At 46.1% G+C, this 7,595-nt stretch overlaps 1 protein-coding gene across 4 annotated transcripts in view; it reads right to left on the reverse strand.

Annotated features, from left to right (window-relative positions):
* Positions 1–7,285, reverse strand: part of FBXW7 (F-box and WD repeat domain containing 7) — a 196,180-nt gene extending 188,895 nt beyond the window's left edge. For 3 of the 4 annotated variants that reach the window (XM_056490701.1, XM_056490704.1, XM_056490703.1), the window contains exon 1: positions 6,658–7,266. The gene's annotated coding sequence lies outside the window, so the exon portion shown is untranslated. Of the gene's footprint in view, positions 1–6,657 lie in introns of all 4 variants that reach the window. The other variant, XM_056490705.1, reaches the window with a different exon arrangement.
* Between the last annotated feature and the right edge of the window lie 310 nt (positions 7,286–7,595).

Below are 7,595 nucleotides of genomic sequence, written 5' to 3' on the forward strand. Positions count from 1 at the left end.
CCCCAAACACAGTGCCCCAAACAAATTGATTATTTCAAACTCATTCTTGCTGAAATATTAAATAGGGACTGCTGTTTAGGCACTTGAAGAAAGAAACTGTGTCAAAAGTTTCCTGGGAAAAACAAACAAACAAACCACCAAAAAAAATCCACTGAAAACCACAGCGACTTTGCCTTAGCATGCTTTAAAGGATGCTGAAGATTAGCCCTCAAGATCCATAAAAACTGTCACTATTGTACTCTGTAGTAAAGAAAAAAAAGAGTTACCTGTCAGTAATTGCAGTGATCCACCCACTCAGAGAAATGTCACAGATCTGCAGACATACTCATCAGTTCTGGCAACAGCAGATGAAACTGCCACAGCAGAACTCAGAAACAAATGTTAAAAATAACTTAGACAAGGGTATCTCCAGGATCACAGTTTCAGGGCCCTTATCTGTGTTGCTAGATCATCTCTTGCTTGGGGTATCATTGAATGAATTAATGACAAGATATATGCATGACAAAATGACAAGATATAAACAGCAAGGAAAGTAAATGCTCCTGGCAAACTGCAGGTTTAATGACCCAAGCTCAGGGCCACAAGTAACACAGCTTAGCAAAGACAAAGACAATGGTAAAGCAAATATGAAGACATCCTGTTTTCAACAGAGATTCAGCACTATGGCAAGCTGTGTGGGGTTACACTTGCCACAAAAGATGAGTAACATTTCCTCAGAGAGGTCTGAATCCATAGCTGTAGTTTTGGTTATCGTTATTTGATCGTTACGGCCTTGAACACTAAAGAAAATACTCTCTACTATATTCTAAAGCCTTATCAGGCAACGAAGAAGTCAAAAAAAGCAATGTACCCACTACTGTCAGGTCTAGCAAAGAAATGCTAAATTTTGCAGCTATTGCAATAGCTAGTGAGCAACTTCTCAAGCATGAAGTATGCTATAATGCTGAAAAGGCTCACACTTGCCAGAGAACACACCGAGCAGTTTACCCTCCTAAAAAGGTAACTTGGGAAAAAGCTTGAAACCCCCCCTTCCACATTGGCTTATGATGCTTTGGGCTTGTTAGTCATTTAGTAAGACAAGTAGCTAGTCATGAAGTAGCCTATTCAGTTCCAAATTCCCTGTGACTATTATCATTCCTGCACGTATATACGGACACATATTATATCCTATAAAGTACATTACATATTTTACATAAAGACAGTACTAACCTTTCAAACAATTTTGCAATACAGCAAATTAACTCCCTATAAGAATGGGAAGGTCCTGCATGTTACAGCAGATCTAAATGTAGTTTCACCATTAAGGAAACACGGTAGAGTCTCTCCTGAAAAGCACACGCTCCAAAATTATCCACCAGCATATGTGAGAATATAGAGCTAATGTGCGCAGTAAGGACATTACAATGGTCAAAGAGGGCAGAGTTTAAGTAGACACTGTCAACAACACACAACCAGCTTTTGCAGCTCCTGTCCTTCTGAAATTCACAGCAGTTGCCACAACCAACAAGAGCACAAAGCCACAGCTGAATAACTGACACTTCATGACTGAATTAAGGAATACTTCAATCTATCAAAAGGACCAACCAAAACTTCATGTGCAATCAAGTCATCACCACCACCCTTCAGTTCTTTGATAAATCCACCAAGGAAACACATAGGGGAAGTCTCTGGAGACCTGTAAAGGTAATGTAAAGGTCACCTCCCACATTCCAAACCATCCAGAGCAACACTTCTTAAGAATGAAGTGCTGCAGAGAAAGAACAAGCTCTGACATTGGACCAAGAAACTGAGGAACAGGAGAAGGGTACATAGGAACAACTACAATGATTATCCCAGAATTAGTTCAGATATTTTACTTTCAAAGGGAGACCCACATGTAAAGAGGTAGAACTGGAAGGGTACACATTTAATTTATTATGACAACCTAGGATACTGGAGTGGCGAGACTCATTGATTGAGGTTTACAAAGAGTGTAAGGGGAAATTATTGCAACCGCCTCTAACCTCCCATTTGCCACAGCTCCAGCTCCACAGGGCCAGGTCTCGGTGCAGCATGTGCATACCTCTCAGCTCCACCCTAGGGCAGCCCTCCTGCCTCAGGAAGGAGGCAGATCTTGTGCTTAGAAAGCGTTCAACAGTATGCCCTGCCCTTTCATCTCAGCCTACCCATGCTGAAGAGTTCATAGACTTCCTAGAGCTGCTTCTCCAGAGAAGTATCAGGCAGGTCACACCACCCACACCGCTGAAGTTTTTCAAGCAAAAAAGCATTTAAAAACATTCACATTTTGGACAACTTTGAATAGTCAGCCTTTGAACAGGAAGCATTACTTAACTATTTCAGAGCTGCGCCTCTGCTATAAGCAGCCATCCAGTCCCAGGTCACAAGACAAACTAGACTCACCTAGGCCAGCTCAGCCAGGCACTACCTGCAACATGCTTCTCCTATACTTGAGCTGCTTAGAAAGCACACAAACCAAGCAATTTCAAGAAACCTATCTCTTTCCCCTGCACATTCAAATGAACCCTGCCCACAAAAAAATCTAAGGTACACCAATATGTTAATCAGTTTCATAACAATGTATTTGGGTTACAAAAATCCAAACATCACTCAAACTTTTATGAGAGTATTAAACAGAAACTGTTTTTCTCTTTTTTCAATATAAGCTGAGGCAAATAGCATTGCAAAATGTATCATACAGGTATAACTCTAAATTACAGCCCAAACTGAAAAGAGCACATACTTTTTGTTTGGTTGGGTTCTTTTCCTTGCTTATTTTATTTATATCTTAATTAAAATATGCCAGGCTTCTCTATTTTATGGCCATATTTGCGTTTGGTCAGAAAATTAGACAAACTCTACTAGTTCACAGTGCAACAGCCACCACCAATCATGTTGAAGGGATTTGGATTGAGAAAAAAGAGCTGTTTGGGAGAAAATCTTGCTGTTGCAGCTACCTACACGCACACAGCTGCTGAAACCATCACATCAGGAGTGTGCCACCAAAACAGCAAACACCAACACTTTATCCAGCACAAAGCAAAGCCAACTGTCTCAGCTCAAGACTCAGGCAAAGCTACCTGAACTAAGCAAGCTAGTTTTCGACACTATTTCACACACCTCCTCTTACCAACCAGCTGTGGGTGTTGTATTCTCTAGCTGATGGTAACATCTTCAATTGCCCCAGCAAATGGGAAAAGATGTCTGTTGGTAGGTTAGGCATGACTTTATAGAAAAAAATGCATTGTTTCACACTTATAAAAATAACTGCAATTGTTTTAGAGAACATTGAGAAAACAAAAAAAAGAGCTTTATCTGAATTACACAGATCTGTCTATTTAGCAAAAATGAGCAGTCTAGAGGAGATGAACATGTATTTTTTGCCATAGTGAGCATGAACAAAACTGAACACAGTAGTTCCTTTTACTCTGACATTCCTTACTTCTGAAGTATTTGACCTTACAGAAATAAATCATGTCCACATTACTGACAAAAAAAAACCTATCAAGGATCTATTAGAAAATACACAACTGCAGTGTTTGCACTGATACAGGACAAACACTGGAGTAGCTAACCAGAACCACTGGTGCAAAGACCCAGGCAGGATTCACAACATTACAACCATTTAATTACTCCCATCCCCTCTTCCTGCCCAGAAAATGCTCCCTCACAAGTGAGCCACAATGTCTCTCACATTCATTACAGCCAAAAAACATCTTGCATATGCAAAGTTGTCAAAGAAGAAAAGCAAATGGTAGTTAATATTTAAGTAAGATCCTAATCAAGTTGTTGCTAAACTGTCCCTGCTTGATTTAGCCAAAAGAGTCTGTGTAATAACCAGTGGCTGTACCACCACAAAGCAAGATCAAGAAGTTTGTTGACAATAAGTGCATTTCCATACTTATGCGGGTCTGGGTCTTCGTCAGAAAAATAATGAAAATCTATGTAGCCTTTACTGTCACAAGAGACTATCTTAATGTCCACAGCAGTGATCCCATTAACAGATTTTGTCTATCCAGTGAATACATAGAGCATTTCAGTATTGAACCATCCATCAGTTTCCACAAATTCACTAAAGCACAATACTTTGTTGTGGAAGAGCATTTACATGAGCAATTACATACAATTGTGTCTTTCTAGAATTACCTGACATACACAGTCCACATACAACAAGGCTGAAGCAGCTCTGCAGATAAGGTCTTTATGCTACTTTTATTTCAAGTGTAATGTACATATGGTCATTGCATGTGCTCTTCACAAAAAGATTCAGAAGATTAAATACCGTCGGAATTATAAAAATTCTGTTTACTTCAAAGAAACAGAAAAGTAACATTTCTCTCTGTTTAGTAACATTGCCTGGCCTAAATCATTCCTTTCTTCTACTGACTCAGAGACAACAAATTCCATTGAAGTAATGAACAAAACTTTTGCAAAGTACTGCATGAGTATATAACAAAGGGAAGTAAAGTTAATTTGTCAGGCTAAATTTAAAGATAAAAAGTATTTCTTTCCCTAAACTAACAAGTTATTTGTTGTAAAATATTTTCTAACAGCTAATGCAAATGAAAACCATAAATTTCTGATAAACATTTGTGTTTCCAAATAGACACTGCTGTATTAGTAAATTATTCAGCCTGAACATGCACCGATTAGGTATAAGCCATAGGAGGAAAAACCTAAACCTTGACAAAAATAATTTTAATAACATGAAGTAATATATCTTTTTGAGATATTTATGAACGTGGAAGACCAACAAGAATGCATAACTGCCATCAAGAGACAGAACTAGGCTGCCACTAATAATGATGATAGAGAAAGGTCAGATTTAAGTTGGGGACTAGGAGGTGCCTTAAAACAAGTGTAATCACCACATGAAAAAGGATATAGTGTTATTTCACTCCTGTAGATATTAAATACAGCAAAGAATTGACCATCACTTTAAGACTGTGACCTGAAGAGTATGCAACTTCCTTTCCTAACCACTGGGCTCTGCAACTGAGAAAAGCTAGGAGTGAACCAAGTGTAGAGTTCAACTTCTTTATCCCCTTTTTAAAACAGAAGTGATGACAGAAGCCTAATATAGGGAGATACTTCAAACTAAAGAAGATGAATCTTCTTACCTTAAGCAAACTGGGTCTCAGAATGAAACTGTGAAATATCAGGTGCCCTGACTACCTTAAAATTCCTATTGATGCCTAGGCTTTCTCCTGAGTTTTCAGAGGCTATATCCTCAGTAGAATGGACTGTATACAGCTGGGAAACAGGCAGTAAGTGCTCTCGAAAGTGTAGCACAAACTGAAGCACAGAGAAAGCATCCATAGCTGTAATGCTGGAGTATACACATCCATATATTTCAGAACTTCAGCAACTATATACATTTCTGCTACATTTTGTTTTCTTCTGCTTTCAGTTGCATCTGATAAAAGGACAGCAGGTGCCTAGCAACTGGCCCACAGGATGTTCACCAGCTGTACACTCTTCTTTTAATGAAAAGCATGACAAACACTACAACCTTCCCCTTCAAAGTCTTTTTAGACTCTTTTTAGGAAGATGTAGAAAGAACTCATGAAGATAACAGTTTCCTCACAAGAGTTATAATTTCTGGATCTCTGTCTCAACACTATCTCATCAAATAAACCTGATTCAACCTACTCTCTTCATTTTTAGTACATCCTCCTCATATGTAACAAATTGCTGTACAAATTTTAACACTTGAATAGTACAATTTAACACCAGCAGACACAATTGTTTCTTCCCCAACAAACTACTGAGGTGTTGGGTTTTATTCTTCAGTTAAGAGAAAGTTAAGACACTTCATTAAAACACTTCAAGTTTTGATGCAGTTTTTCTCAGAGGTAAATTGTGCACGGGGCGGAAATGCTAAAAAGCGAAGCAAAACAGAACCCACGCAAACACAATCCCATTCCCAAACGAGAACCTTCTTTCCCCAGTCCCGAAGTAAGGTCTGGAGTAAGAGCAAGAGCACTCTTGTGCCTCGTCAAGCAGCAACTACTCCGATAAACGGGAAGAGCCAACACTACTCCTGGCTTTTAAACCACATTCAAAATACTTTACATAAGCAACTCCTCAGTAACGTTTTTCCGCGACAAGAGGTACATCTTCTACCCAAATTGTTATTTAAATGAGCGGGCAGGAGGCAGCCGCGGGGTTTGTTAGGAGCCACTAAACCTACAGAGAAAAGAAGAAAAAACGGAGGAACGCGGTAGGGGATATTTGAAAACCTCGGGGCTCACAGCATCACGGCCATGAGCTCTGCTCCCAGCCTTGCACAACTTTCCGCCGCGGTAGTTCCGCTTGGCTCCCCGGGCGGGGACGGGACCGAGGGGTCCGAGCCCTCCGCCCGCCGCCTTTGTTCGCGGGGACCGCCGCTCCCGGCACAAAGCGGGCGGCAGAACTTGCGGAGGAGACCTCGGTACTCCCCGAGGGCAGCGGCGGAGAGCCCCCCCTCCCATCCCCTACGGCGAGCGGGAGCGGCGCATGGACCGCAGGGCAGCAGACCGTGCGCGGCGGGCAACGTGAGCCGCATGGGAAACGGCGGCGGCCGGCGCCGCGTCCCCCACCCCGGCCCCCCGCCCGCGCCGCCGGCAGCCCCGGGGCACCCAGCCCCTTCCCAAGGCGGCTCCTCCCGTTCGCACTCACTTTTCGGGACGGGGTCCGCTGGGCTCTCCCTCCGCTCGCGGCGCGCACGTCTTCCCCCCGGCGGGGCGATGCGGGCGGCGAGGCGGAGCCCCCCTCCCCCGGCGGGACGGGGACCGCTGCCCCCCACCGCCCCGGGGCAGCCGCCGGGGGCCGGGTGACTTCAAAGGGGAAGGCGGGTCCAGCGCCCCCCCCGCCGCGGGCGGGCTGCGGACTGGTGGTCCTCGAGGAATCCCCCCAGCTGCGGCTGTCCCGGCAGTGGATCAGGTGCGGCGCCGCGTCCACTCACATGGAGCCACCGCCTTGCCGCCCCTCGGCGTCCCCCCGGGCCGGTCCCCGCACCGCCGCCGGCCGGGAGGCGAGTAGCTCGGGCCGCGGCCCCCGCCCCGCTCTCCCTCTCATGCACTGCGTGCGCCGCCGGGCCCCGGCTCCAGCGACAGGGGGGCCGTCAGGGCCCCAGCTGGGCGGCGCGGCGGGGCAGCCGGGCGGCGGGGCTCGGTGCCGCGGCAGCTCCGCTTTGCAGCATGTGGGGGAAGCGGCGGCGAGGGGCGCTGGGCGGCGGGGCAGGGCCTGGCCGGGGACGCCGGGCGCGGTGGGGGCAGCGGCAGCAGCAGCGCCCCGGGATTCGCTTGCTTCCTGCGGCGCCGGAGGGGGCGGGGAGGGAGGGCGGGAGACGGAGCGAGCGCGGCTGCGGCGCGGGCGGATGACAGCGGTAACCCGGCAACGGGGCCCACCCCGCCCCAGTGCTGGCGCGGAGCGATGATGCCGAGGGCGGGTAAGGCGGAGCCGCGCAGGTCCCGCCGCGGCCGCGCGGTTCAGCCCAGGACAAGGGGGCGGCCCCGCGCCTGTCCCTCCCTTCCCCGCGATGGGAACGGCCAGTGCCGGGGCTATCCCAGCGCGAGCCGCTTCGTGCCCGACCTCCGCTCGGTTTGTCCGGGAGC

The sequence above is a fragment of the Oenanthe melanoleuca genome, chromosome 4 (assembly GCF_029582105.1).
Source record: "Oenanthe melanoleuca isolate GR-GAL-2019-014 chromosome 4, OMel1.0, whole genome shotgun sequence".
In the NCBI taxonomy this organism is placed as follows: Eukaryota; Metazoa; Chordata; class Aves; order Passeriformes; family Muscicapidae; genus Oenanthe; species Oenanthe melanoleuca.